This window comes from Cebus imitator, unplaced genomic scaffold (assembly GCF_001604975.1).
Source record: "Cebus imitator isolate Cc_AM_T3 unplaced genomic scaffold, Cebus_imitator-1.0 Scaffold266, whole genome shotgun sequence".
Classification (NCBI taxonomy): domain Eukaryota; kingdom Metazoa; phylum Chordata; class Mammalia; order Primates; family Cebidae; genus Cebus; species Cebus imitator.
This window is the reverse complement of record NW_016107581.1, coordinates 2,689,838-2,703,370: the sequence shown is the minus strand read 5'-3', so window position 1 is coordinate 2,703,370 and position 13,533 is coordinate 2,689,838. Positions and strand designations below refer to the sequence as shown.

Below are 13,533 nucleotides of genomic sequence, written 5' to 3'. Positions count from 1 at the left end.
CTGCCATCTCTGTGTGCAGCTGTACCTGCCCTCCCTGCCCTGGGTCTCTTGTTCCTCCTCTCTGGGTCTTTGTCCCCACCCTCCGGCCACACCCCGTCTCTGTCCCCTTCTCTCAGCAGTCTCTCTCTCCTCTGGGTCTTTCTCCTCCTCCTGCCCCCGGGGTGTCTATCCTCCCTCTCTCTGTGTTTCTTTACTTTATTTATTTATTTATTTTTTATTTTTTATTTTTTTGAGACGGAGTTTCACTCATGTTACCCAGGCTGGAGTGCAATGGCGCGATCTCGGCTCACCGCAACCTCCGCGTCCTGGGTTCAGGCAATTCTCCTGCCTCAGCCTCCTGAGTAGCTGGGATTACAGGCACGCACCACCATGCCCAGCTAATTTTTTTTTGTATTTTTAGTGGAGACGGGGTTTCACCATGTTGACCAGGATGGTCTCGATCTCTTGACCTCGTGATCCACCCGCCTCGGCCTCCCAAAGTGCTGGGATTACAGGCTTGAGCCACCGCGCCCGGCCTCTTTACTTTATTTATATATTTGTTTTTTGTCGAGACAGGGTCTCACTTTCACCCAGGCTGGAGTACAGTTGGGCAAACAGCTCATGGTAGCCTGGGCTCAAGTGATCCTCCCACCTCAGCCTCCGAGTAGCTAAGATTACAGGTGCACACTTCCATGCCTGGCTAATTTTTATGTTTTTTTGTTTGTTTTTTTTTTTTTAAGAAATGGAGTTTTGCCATGATGTGTATTTATTTCATTTTTTATATTTAATTTAAAAAAATAGAGACAGGGTCTCTCTAGGTTGCCCGGGCTGGTCTGGAACTCCTGGACTCAAGCGATCCTCCTGCCTTGGTCTCCCAAAGTGCTGGGATTACAGGCTGAGCCACTGTGCCTGGCCTCCCTCTGTGTTTCTGGCCCCTTGTTTGGGTCCCTTCCTCCCTTCTCTCTTCATCTCTTTCTCTTTTTGTTTTTGAGACAGGGTTGCCGAGGCTGCAGTCCAGTGGTATGATCACAGCTCACTGCAGCCCCGACCTTCCCAGGCTCAAGCCATCCTTGCGTCTCAGCCTCCCCAGTAGCTGGGACTACAGCTGCCTACCACCATGCCTGGCTCATTTTGTTTTTGGTAGAGAAGGGAATCTCACTGTATTGCCCAGGCTGGTCTCAAATTTCTGGGCTCAAGCGATCCTCCTGCCTTGGCCTCCTAGGGTGCTGGGATTATGGGCATGAGCCCCTACGCCTGGCCTGTCTTCCTTTCTCTGTCTCCCCTTCCCCACTTCTCGTTGCGCCTCTCAGAGTCTGCAGCCTGTTCTAGACCAGGGAGCACCCACGTGCTGGGGGCAGGGGCTGGGTACCTGGGGAAGCGAAAGTGCTACAGACTTGAGGTGGGAAGGTCCCTGGAAGTGGGGAGGGCACTGGGCCGTGCCAGCACCTCCAGCGGAAGCTGAGCATCAAGCAGTACTTCCTGCCTCTGCAGTGGGGCCCAAAGGGGCAGAGGCCCCAGAGGAGCAGGTGCTGAGCCTGGGGCCCTGACAGATCTGGGTTTGCAGTGCCTGGTTGCGGGTGCAACCCTGGCATTCCCACGGGCTCCCCGCTCTTGTCAAATCCCAAATCCCTCACAGATTTCCAACTTTGGGGGTTTTCCCACTACCCATTCATCCACCCAGACTCTAGGAAATCTGCCTCTCTGGGGACTCGGCTGCCTCTCTCTTCTAAGAGATCTCATCTACTTTTTCTTTCTTGATTTTTTGAGCTGGGGTCTTGTTCTGTCTCCCGGGCTGAGTGCAGTGGCGCAATCTCGGCTCACTGCAACCTCCGCCTCCTGAGATCAAGCGATTCTCCTGCCTCAGCCTCCTAAAAAGCTGGGACTACAGGCATGTGAGACTACATCCAACTAGTTTTTGTATTTTTAGTAGAGTTGAGATTTCACTATGTTGGCTATCTTGAACTCCTGACCTCAAGCGACCCACCCACCTTGGCCTCCCAAAGTGCTGGGATTACAGACGTGAGCCACGGTGTCCAGCCCTGATCTACTTTTTCTTTTTCTTTTCTCTTTTTGAGACGGAGTCTCCCTCTGTTGCCCAGGCTGGAGTGCACTGACATGATCTTGGCTCACTGCAATCTCCGCCTCTCAGGTTCAAGCAGTTCTCCTGCCTCAGCCTCCCCAGTAGCTGGAACCATAGGCAGGTGCCATCACACCTGGCTAATTTTTTGTATTTTTAGTGCAGACATGATTTCACCATGTTAGCCAGGATGCTCTCAATCTCCTGACCTCGTGATCCACCTGCCTCGGCTTCCCAAAGTGCTCGGATTATAGGCATGAGCCATCGTGCCCAGCTTATCTACTTTTTCTAAATGTCTTCTGACCTCCAGCCAACTGTCCCCTGGATGTTCCCCTGGGACCCTTGCCCTTACCACCTCCCACAGAGAGCTCAGGATCCCCCTCAAATTCTCTCACCTGGTTTCCTCATCTGAGGCAGCCCCACCATCTCTCCAGTTACTGGGTGTAGGGTCCAGCCCTACAGGGTCCTGTGAGTCCCTCTCTGCTGGTGTGGAGACAAGAAACTGTGGAAATAAAAGACAGAAGTCACCAAGAAAGAGAAAAGAGAGTTTGGGCCCGGGGGTCCACTGCCAACCAGAGCACGAAGTCCAGTAGTGACCCCGAGTGCCTGGATGCTCTGACTTTTATTGAGTACAAAGCAGGGGGCAGGGAAGGTAGGGTGAGGTCATGGTGGTCAGTGGTAGGGTCAGGTAAATCACGTGTCTTGAAGGTAGGGGGCCCAGGACTTTCAAGTAGCTGAGATGAGGAAAAAACCTAATGTGTCAGCACTTTTTGCATATTTGTCAGATACATCAAGGACATTAACATTATGTTACTATTATTAATTCTTCTGAAAAAAAGAAACCAGGTGCAGAAGCGGAGCAGACATGGAGTGTGACCACTGAAGCACAGTGTCACATAGACACAGTTAAGCCCCCGGATGTCTCCGGGCCTCCCTGACAGCCATCAGGCCTTGCTACAAGAGCTTGGGGGAGTGGAGTTTTCTCCTAACTTCCCCAGGAAGAAGTCTCAGCCATTTTGGACGTCTCCTTCCCTAGCTGGCTAAATAGTGGGCGCTTCCCCAGCGCTGGGGCTTCCGCACAGCCGAGGCGCCCTCCTGCAGCCCTTATGCGGGCGTGACAGAGAGCTTAGAGCATCTTGCCTTAGGGTCACTTTGCTCACAATGTCACCTCAGTTCCATGCTTCATAACTTGATAATCGTTTGTAAAATTAAAGGTTGTATTGAGTATATATCTTTATGATAAATAACTATAAGATTATATATGATTATATAAAGGAATAACTATGTGCTTATATTTCTAATTCTTTTCTAAATCAATGTTTATATGGGAGCAGGCTGAGGCTTCAGACCCTTGCCACGGCACTTGTGGGGTTTCCCCCCGACAACTAGGTCAAAGCCCCGTCTAGTCCCCTTTTCCACAACAGCTTGTTGGTTTCTAAGCCAGGTCCCTCTTGCCTCCTGAGTCTCCCCTGCACCCCTCTTCTCTGTCCTCAGGGCTCGGTCAGGCTCAGGGCTCCTGCTGTCATACCTGGAACCTGACTCTAGGGTCTCCCTGACCTCTAGTCTCTCCCTTCCAGTCTATCCCCCACAAAGCCCCCGAGGGCTCCCTTTGAAACCCTGACCTGAGCCACACAGTTCTGTATCTGAACACTGAGTCACCACCCGCGTCGTCCCTCAGCTTCTGTTTCTTTTGTTGTTGTTGAGACAGTCTCTGTTGCCCAGGATGGAGTGCAGTGGTGCAATCTCGGCTCACTGCAACCTTCACCTCCTGGGTTCAAACAAACGATTCTCCCGCCTCAGCCTCATGAGTAGCTGGGATTTACAGGCACCCACCATCATGCCGAGCTAATTTTTGTAGTTTTAGTAGAGGTGGGGTTTCGCCATGTTGGCCAAGCTGGTCTTGAACTCCTGACCTCAGGTGATCCGCCAGCCTTGGCCTCCCGAAGTCCTGGGATTACAGGCACAAGCCACTGCACCCGATCTGGCAATCTGTGCTTTAACAAGCCTTTCTGGTGACTCTGATGTGCATTAATGTTTGAGAACAGCATTTCTAACCACTTAATTCACCAGATCCCTCCTCTTTTATTGGCAAATTCCCTCTTGCTTTTCTTTCTTCCTTCTTCACTGGCTGATTCTCCTCAATCTCCAGTGGATCTTCTTTTTTATAGCTTATAAAATCTGGGGAGTCCCAGCCCTTTCTAGATGCACTCACTCACGAGATGATATCATGCAGTCCCATAGTGTTTCTCGCAATCTACAATACTATTGACTCATCAGTTTATATGCCTAGCCTCAAACTCTAACCTGGAACTGCAGACTCAGGGAGATCCATTTGCCAACTCAACCTCTCCCTTTGGCTGTGTAATTGACATCTCAAACTTAACTTGCTCAAAACGAAACTACTGATTCCCTCCTACCTTCTGCCCACTCCAGTGCTTTCCTTTTCAGTTAAACTGTTACACCATCTTCCAATTCTTCAGGCTCAAAGAAAGTTTTGGAGCCTTTTTTTTTTCTTGAGACAGAGTCTCGCTCTGTGTCACCAGGCTGGAGTGCGGTGGCGCAATCTCAGCTCACTGCAACCTCTGCCTCCTGTGTTCAAGTGATTCTTCTGCCTCAGCCTCCTGAGTAGCTGGGATTACAGGCATGTGCCACCACGCCCGGCTAATTTTATATTTTTAGTAGAGACGGGGTTTCTCCATGTTGGTCAGGCTGGTCTTGAACTCTGACCTCAGGTGAGATGCCGGCCCTAGCCTCCCAAAGTGCTGGGATTACAAGTGCGAGCCACCATGCCCGGCGGTTACCCACCGTTACTTCTGTTCAGTGGAAGCCAGTGGCTAAGGAGAGCCTGCACTCAAAGATTGGGGAATTAGACTATCTTTCAAAGCGTCAAAGAATTTGCAGATGTATTTTTAAACCACCACACAGTTCATCAACAAATCATGTCCGTTCTACTCTTGAAACAAATCCAGAATTTGACCACATTTCACCATCTCCATTACTATTACCCAGATCTAACCACCACCATCTCTTGCCTGGACTGGAGATTTCCTCCTCATTGGGCTCTCTGCTTCCACCCTTAGCCCATTGATACGGTTTGGTTGTGTCCCCACTCAAAATCTCATCTTGAATTGTAATCTCCATAATCCCCATGTGTCAAAGGATAGACTAGGTGGAGGTGACTGAATCATGGGGGTGGTTTCCCCCAGGCTGTTCTTGTGACGGTGAATGATTTCTCACTAGATCTGATTTTTTTTGTTTGTTTTTGCTTTTTTTTGGAGATGGCGTCTCCCTCTGTTGCCCAGGCTGGAGTGCAGTGGTGTGATCTTAGCTCACTGCAACCTCCGCCTCCTGGGTTCAAGCGATTCTCCTGCCTCAGCCTCCTGAGTAGCTGGTACTACAGGTGTGTGCCACCATGCCTGGCTAACTTTTTGCATTTTTAGTAGAGACGAGTTTCACCGTTATTAGCCAGGATGGTCTTGATCTCCTGACCTCGTGATCTGCCCGCCTCGGCCTCCCAAAGTGCTGGCATTACAGGCATGAGCCACCGCACCTGGCCAATCTTATGCTTTTATAAGAGGCTCTTCCCCCTTCGCCCAGCACTTCTTCCTGCCACCTTATAAAGAAGGTGCCTTTCTTCTCCTTCACCTTCTGCCATGATTGTAAGTTTCTGGAGACCTCCCCAGCCATGCTGAACTGTGAGTCAATTAAACCTCTTTCCTTTGTAAATTACCCAGTCTCGGGCAGTTCTTTATAGCAGGTGAAAACAGAGGAATACACCCATACATCCTATTCTCTGCCCAGAAGCCAGAGAATTGTTGCTAAAATGCAAGTCACTCCTTGACTCAGAACCCACAAATAGCTTTCATCTCACCCAGAAAAAAAAAAAGAGCAATTCCAACCATGACCTATAAGGGCCTCCAAATGACAGTCTGTGTTATTCACATCCAATAGTACCAAATATTAAATGCATTTAATAAAGAGATCTTCCAAACAGGCTTTATGTGAGCAACAAGGCCGTTTTATTTCTCGCTTGGGTGCAAGTGGGCCGAATCCAAGAAAGGACAGGTGAAGGAGGTAAGGTGGGAATTGGCTTTATAGGTTGGGATAGTTTTTTTGGGGGGTGGGGGTGTTGCAGAGTAAGATCAGTTACAGTGGTTGGGGATAGGGGCAAGGAGTATACATGGCCACAAGTTCAGTTACAATGGCAGGGTTGGGTGAAAAGTATTTACATTATCATAAGAACAGTTAAGATGGCAGGGTTGGGTGAGGAGCTTGTCCAGGGAAGCTCCACTGGACGATCAGGGACAATGTGGAACGGAGGCAGGGGTTGGGAGACATCAGCTGGGGCAGACAGGACTTCCGACTTTAAGGCTCCAGGCTTGCAGATGGAGACCTGACAGTCTGACCCCTGCCACTGCTCTGATCTGTTGCTACCTTTTCCTTAGTCACTGGGATGCATTCATGTCAGACTTCTTGCAGTTTCCAGAACCTATGAAGTGTATTTCTGCCTCAAGGCCTTCACTGTTGCCATTTTCTTTGCCTGGCACGTTTGTTCTTCCCCTGGCACGTTCACATGGCTCCCTCATCTCTTTCAGGTCTCTGTGGAAACACCACTTTCCCCAAGAGTCCCTCTTGACTACCTTGTCTAAAGGAACTCCCTGTCAGCACTCTCATTCTCGGAAATTCTTTCTGTTTAGGTATTTATTTTCTTTGTGCAACTGGAATGTAAAATCTTTTTCATAATTTTATCCTTGGATTCTAGGACAGTGTGGGGCACATCATTCAATAAATATTTATTGACTGACTGAGACGTTCCCTGGTGCCTTGAACTCACAGTTTGCCTTGCCTCAAGGCCTTTGCACAGACTGGGGCTTGAGATGTTCACACACGTTTTTCACCTAGTAAATCATCCTTCAAGCCTCAGCTCCAGTGTTACTTCCTTAGAGAACTCTTCCTTCTAAATTAGGTCTATGGGCGGGGCACAGTGGCTCATGCTTGTAATCCCAGCAGTTTGGCAGGCCGTGACAGGCAGATCACCTGAGATCAGGAGTTTGAGACCAGCCTGGCCAACATAGCAAAACTCTGTCTCTACTGAGAATATAAAAATTAGCCAGGCGTAATGGCAGGCACCTGCAATCTCAGCTACTCAGGAGGCTGAGGCAGGGAGAATTGCTTGAACCTGGGAGGCAGTGATGGCTGTGAGCTGAGATTGCCCCACTGCACTCCAGCCTGGGTGAGAGAGCGAGACCCAGTCTTAAAATAAATAAATAAATAAATAAATAAAATGAATTAGGTCTACGGCCCTTTTCTGTCATGGCACTTTTATCTATTTATTTCTGAGGCAGGGTCTCACTCTGTCACCCAGCCTGCAGTACAATAGCATGATCTTGGCTCATTGCAACCTCTGCCTCCTGGTTTTAAGTGCTTCTTGTGCCTAAGCCACCCGAGTAGCTGGGATTACAGGTGTGTGCCACCACGCCTGGCTAATTTTTGTATTTTTAGTAGAGATGGGGTTTCACCATGTTGGCCAGGCTGCTGATCTTGAACTCCTGGCCTCATGTGATCTGCCCACCTTGCCTTCCCAAAGTGCTGGGATTACAGACTTGAGCCACCATGCCCAGCCGGTCATAGCACTAAATACATTATTTATTTATCTAATTTTGAGATGAACAAAAATTCTTAATTTTGGTGAAGTTCAGTTTATCGATTCCAATGTATACATTTCATAAAGTTCATAAATTTTAACTTTTTTTTTGAGACAGAGTCTTGCTCTGTAGCCAGGCTGGAGTGCAGTGGCGCGATCTCGGCTTACTGCAACTTCCGCCTCCCAGGTTCAAGCTATTCTCCTGCCTCCGCCTCCTGAGTAGCTGGGACTGCAGGCGCACGCCACCATGCCCAGCTAATTATTGTATTTTTAGTAGAGATTGGGTTTCACCATGTTGGCCAGGATAGTCTCAATCTCTTGACCTTGTGATTTGCCCACCTCGGCCTCCCAAAGTGCTGGGATTACAGGCATGAGCCACCTCGCCCAGCCTTAATACAATTTATAATCACGTAATTATTTGTGAGTCATCATGTATCTGTTTTCCTGTTGTGTGAAGCAAACTGAGGGCAGGAATGGGGTCTATTTTGTTCTCTACAGTATTCCCAATTCCTAGCATTTAATAGACTCTCAGTAAATACGTGTTGAAGGATTGAATGATTCCCAAAGATTGTGATGAATTCTTAAAGCACCCCCACAATTTCCTCTTCATCTCTTTGTTCAATCATAACAGTTTAAGCCTATGATTCTCCAAGTGTGCCCCAGGGACTCCTGGGGGCTCTTGAAACACTTTTGGGGGTCCATGAGGTGAATATTATTTTCATAATACTACTAGGATGTTATTTGCCTTTCACTGTCATTTCCTTTTTGCATATTGTGATGTTTCCCAGAAGCTACAAGACAGGATCTATTTTGACACACTTAATGCAGAAGCAGATATGAGAACCCAGCTGTCGTATATAAAGCTGGGCATTAAAGATATTTGCAAAAATGTAAAACAATGCCATTCTTCTCCCTAAAATTTCTTTTGGTATAGAAATTATAGTTATTTTAAATAAAAATGTTATTTTGACACAATGAATTTTAAACAATAACTATTTTAGAAATTTAATATTGATAGATATAACTCACATAAACATACAACCCATATAAATGTAACATATAAATTGTTGAAGTCCTTAATAATTCTTAAGAGACCAGAAAGCATGAGAATGGATGACCTACGTCAATCTTTGAGTTTTTAATTCTTGTTTAAAACCCTTGGCCGGGCGCGGTGGCTCAAGCCTGTAATCCCAGCACTTTGGGAGGCTGAGGCGGGTGGATCACGAGGTTGAGAGATTGAGACCATCCTGGTCAACATGGTGAAACCCCGTCTCTACTAAAAAAATACAAAAAATTAGCTGGGCATGGTGGCGCGTGCCTGTAATCCCAGCTACTCAGGAGGCTGAGGCAGGAGAATTGCCTGAACCCAGGAGGCGGAGGTTGCGGTAAGCCGAGATCGCGCCATTGCACTCCAGCCTGGGTAACAAGAGTGAAACTCCGTCTCAAGAAAAAAAAAAAACAAAAAACCCTAGTAGGCTTCTGAGCTCTCTTAAGGCAATGTCCTTGTCTGCCTTGTTGGACACATATTTAATGTTTCGTTTCTGGCAGGCGATCTTAGTGTGAAAGGTTTGAAGGCAGGCCGAGCGAGGTGGCTCACGCCTGTAATCCAAACACTTTGGGACGCCAAGGCAGGAGGATAACCTGAGGTCGGGAGTTCAAGACCAGCCTGACCAACATGGAGAAACCCCGTCTCTACTAAAAATACAAAATTAACCGGGCGTGGTGGCGTATGTCTGTAATCCCAGCTACTCGGGAGGCTGAGGCAGAATTGCTTGAACCCGGGAGGCAGAGGTTGCAGTGAGCCAAAATTGTGCCATCGTACTCCAGCCTGGGCAACAAGAGCAAAGCTCCATCTAAAAAAAAAAGGTTTAGGCCGGACGAGGTGGCTCATGCCTGTAAGCACTTTGGGAGGCTGTGGTGGGCGGATCACCTGAGGTCAGGAGTTCGAGACCAGCCTGATCAATATGGTGAAACCCCATAAAAAAAAAAAAAAAAAAGGTTTGAAGGCCAAAAGGAACGAATGAGAAGATCAATCCTCCCACCTCATCCCCACTTCCTCTTAAATGGCAGTGGAAGCAAAGCGCATGCGCCAGAGGCCCCGCCTGAAGCACGGTGTAGTGGGTGTCAGGGGTGGGGTGGGGTGGGGTGGGGTGGGGTGCATTAGGGAAGGGAGCAGCGCGTGCGCAGTCAGTCAGAGGATGTGCGCATGTGCATGGGTGGGGCGAGAGCAAGGAGTTAGGGAGGGAGTTGTGAAAGCGTTTGCTAGAGCACGAGGGAGAACGCTAGGGGCGCGGTGGCGCATGCGCAGAGAATCGGCGGGAAAGGTCGCGCGCAGGCGGCGGATCCGTCGAGGCCCGAAGGGGCCATCGGCGGTGGCTTGGTTTCCCTGCTGAGGCTTCTTCATCCTCATTTTTGTCCAACTGACCGGACTGAAGAACCTGGTGGAAGCCTCGAAGCTAGGGTGAGGGTCACTTGGCCCAGGGAGCCCTGAAACGTACTCAGATCTAGGGTGTGGGGCGGGGCGCCATTTTCGAGGTCCGGGCTCGCTGGGCTCGGCTGATGGATGACAGGTCGTTGGCTGGGAGCCTCCTGGTTGTCCTGGGCTCCGTGGAGCTGACGGATCAAAGGGATCCCTCCTTTATCCTCTGTGTCTTCCAGGAAGACACAGGAAACTGCCTTCGGCTCTCCTCATTCATCCAGTCCGAGTTTGAGCCAGTTCCTCGGCAGGATTCGGCCCTCAGTCCCTGCCTTTGGGGAAAGCCATCAGTGTTAAGTGCCTGGGCGGCGGAAGCCCGGGTCCAGCCCATCACTGGCCTGGTAGGGCAGTGGTTTTTCTGCTTTTGGAAGAAACCGGATACCAACTTCCTCTTTTCCTTTTTTGGAGGTTATACTTCCAGAGAAGGAGATAATGTGAGGGAAATGGGCCTTTCCAGGGGATCCTGAGCACTCCCCAGAGGGCATGAGCCTAGGTAAGGAGTTGCTTGGGATGACATCGCAGGGGCACCATGAGGGTTGCACCCATATGGAAAGAAGAGTCCGCCTGGGGCTCAAGGGGCTTTGTGGGTGTTGGAAGTGGCCAGTTGGCCAAAACTCAGTTTCTCTCATTTCTGTAAAGCCTGTTTTTAAGGAAAACAATTCTAGAATGTGTTTAAGAAAGGTGACTTTATTCTTTATTTATTTTGAGATGGAGTCTCGTTCTGTCACCCAGGCTAGAGTGCAGCGGCTGCAAACTCTGCCTCCCAGGTTCAAGTGATTCTCCTGCTTCAGCCTCCCAAGTAGCTGGGTCTACAGGCGCCTGCCACCATGCCTGACTAATGTTTTGTAATTTTAGTATAGACGGGGTTACAGTATGTCGGCCAGGCTGGTCTCGAATTCCTGGCCTCAGGTGATGCACACAACTCAGCCTCCCAAAGTGCTGGGATTACAGGCGTGAACTACCGTGCCCAGCCTAATACTATTTTCTTTGAGATGGAGTCTCGCTCTGTCGCCCAGGCTGGGGTACAGTGGCTCGATCTTGGCTCACTGCAACCTTGGCCTCCTGGTTTTAAGCGATTCTCTTGCCTCATCCTCCTGAGTAGCTGGGATTACAGGTGCACACCATCACACCTGTCTAATTTTTGTATTTTTAGTAGAGAAGGGGTTTTACCATGTTGGTCAAGCTGGTCTCAAACTCCTAACCTCCTGATCTGCCCACTTCGGCCTCCCAAAGTGCTGGGACTTACAGGCGTGAGCCACCGCGTCTGGCCTTCTCCCCATTTTTATCTGGATCCTGTGTCCCCTTCATCTCTATTTTTTTCTTAAAATTATCTTTTAATTAGTTTTATTTTTCTATTATTTTTGAGATACGATCTTACTCTGTTGCCTAAGCTGGAGTGCAGTGGTATAGTCTTGGCTCACTGCACCCTCTGCCTCCTGGATTCAAGTGATTATCTCACCTCAGCCTTCTGAGTACCCGGGGCTACAGGTGTGTGCCAGCATGCCTGGCTAATTTTTTTTTTTTTTTTTTTTTTTTTTTGAGACGGAGTTTCACTCATGTTACCCAGGCTGGAGTGCAATGGCGCGATCTCGGCTCACCGCAACCTCCGCCTCCTGGGTTTAGGCAATTCTCCTGCCTCAGCCTCCTGAGTAGCTGGGATTACAGGCACGCGCCACCATGCCCAGCTAATGCCTGGCTAATTTTTTGTGTTTTTTGGTGGAGATGGGGTTTCACCATGTTGGCCAGGCTCGTCTTGAACTCCTGACCTCAAGTGATCCTCCTGCCTTGGGTTCCCAAAGTGCTGGGATTACAGCCATGAACCACTGCACCCAGCCTATTTTATTTTATTTTTTTAGGGGTAGGGTCCCACTCTGTTGACCAGGCTGGAGTGCAGTGGCGTGATCATAGCTCACTGTAACCTTGAACTTCTGGGCTCAAGCGATCTTCCCCACTTAGCCTCCCAAGTAGCTGGGACCACAGACATGTGCCACTATGCCTGGCTAATTTTAATTTAATTTTTTTTGGTAGATATGGGTTTATGCTGCATTGTCAAGGCTTATCTTGAACTCCTGGCCTCAAGTGATCCTCCTGCTTTGGTGTCCCAAATTACTAGGATTATAGGCATGAGCCGCCATGTCTGGCCTATCCTTCATTATTCTTGTCCTTGTATTGCTCAATTTGGCTTTACTCACAGGAATTTCTCCTCATTGTGGCCTCTGGGTGGAAAAGACCCCTGGTTGGTTAATCTTAAGGGTTCACAGAATCTAGACTGCCCTGGTCCCTTCAGTTTCTATTGTAGACTCCATGCACTCAACCGCTATTGGATTAGGCAAGACATCTCCTAGTTTAAGGTGCTGTTCTCTAATAGGGTTTCCATGATTTCTGGTGAGTACCTGTTGATTATTTTGAGAGTATTTTTCCCACCTCAGGTCTGTCAGATGCTCTTTTGTTCCTTTACTTCCTCCCACACAGATGCTAATGCTACACAAGTCTGTGGCTCTTGGTGGTTTGTTCGCATAGACTTGTATTTTGGGATTTATCTTGATATTGTAAACATTATCCATGGATTTTGGGCTTGCAATCTAGTAGAACTACTTGTTTTCATGTGGGTATTTGGGAAGATTTTAAAACGATGGTGCCATTATTGCCATTACCTCCCCAGGATTTTACTATATATTACAAAATTATTTTATAAGTGGTATCTTTAAATTGTATTTTCCAAGCATGTGTTGCAAACATAGATATATAATTACTTTTCATTTATTGCTGTTTTCATCCAACAATCTTTGTAAATTATCTTGTTAATTTAAATAATTTATCTGTAGTATTTTGAATCTTTCACATATCATCTGTGAATAGCGGGTTTTGTCTAACCTTTGTCTTTTATTCCCCTTGCTTTACTGTACTGTCTAAACTATATAATGCAAGGGGAAGGAAGTGCTGATAGCTGGTTTCATTGATTGTTCTTGATTTCAAAAAGAAAGCTTTCTTCATTTCACTATTGAGTATATGACTATGTTTAAGCATATGTTCACTATTACGTTCTTTTTTTGATAGACACCATTTATCAGCTTAGGAAAATTATTCCTAGTTTGCTAAAAGTTTTCTTCTTTAAATCATTATTGTATGTTGCACTTTATGAAATGTTTTTCCCGTATCTCTTGAGATGATGATATTTTTCTTTATTATAATATCAATATGACTAGATTGATTTTATTTAGTGGTATGCTTTGAATCATTTCTACTGAGTTTTTTGCTTTGTAGTTACCATGAAGCTTATATAAAACATCTGCTAATAACAGGTTATTTTAAACCGATTACTACTTAACTTTTTTTTTCTTTTTTTTTTTTTTTTTT

At 47.6% G+C, this 13,533-nt stretch overlaps 1 protein-coding gene across 1 annotated transcript in view; it reads left to right on the top strand.

The window, feature by feature from the left end:
* The window catches only part of SLC6A16 (solute carrier family 6 member 16), a 70,490-nt gene that overhangs the window by 4,289 nt on the left and 52,668 nt on the right, over nt 1–13,533 (top strand). The gene's annotated exons all lie outside the window — the stretch shown is intronic.